Genomic DNA, 303 nt, shown 5'->3' with positions numbered 1-303 from the left:
TATTAAAAATCCAAAAATATTTTTAATTTGTGTCTTTTCAAGTCAATAATACAGAGAATTGAAGATTCAGAACATACAGCAGAGGAATTATACAAAAAAAGCTGGACGTTCAAAACGCCCAGTGAAGAAGGAAAACTAGCGTTTAAACGCCGCCAGGGTGCCTGGTTGGGCGTTTAACGCCCAAAAGGGTAGTGCTTTGGGCGTTAAGCGCCAGAATGTATACCATTCTGGGCGTTTAACGCCAGGATGGCACAAGAGGGAAGATTTTGTTTTCAATTCAAATTTTTTTCAAATCAAATCTTT

This window comes from Arachis duranensis, chromosome 5 (genome assembly GCF_000817695.3).
Source record: "Arachis duranensis cultivar V14167 chromosome 5, aradu.V14167.gnm2.J7QH, whole genome shotgun sequence".
In the NCBI taxonomy this organism is placed as follows: domain Eukaryota; kingdom Viridiplantae; phylum Streptophyta; class Magnoliopsida; order Fabales; family Fabaceae; genus Arachis; species Arachis duranensis.
The sequence above is the reverse complement of the archived record's forward strand: the minus strand, read 5'-3'. Positions refer to the sequence as shown.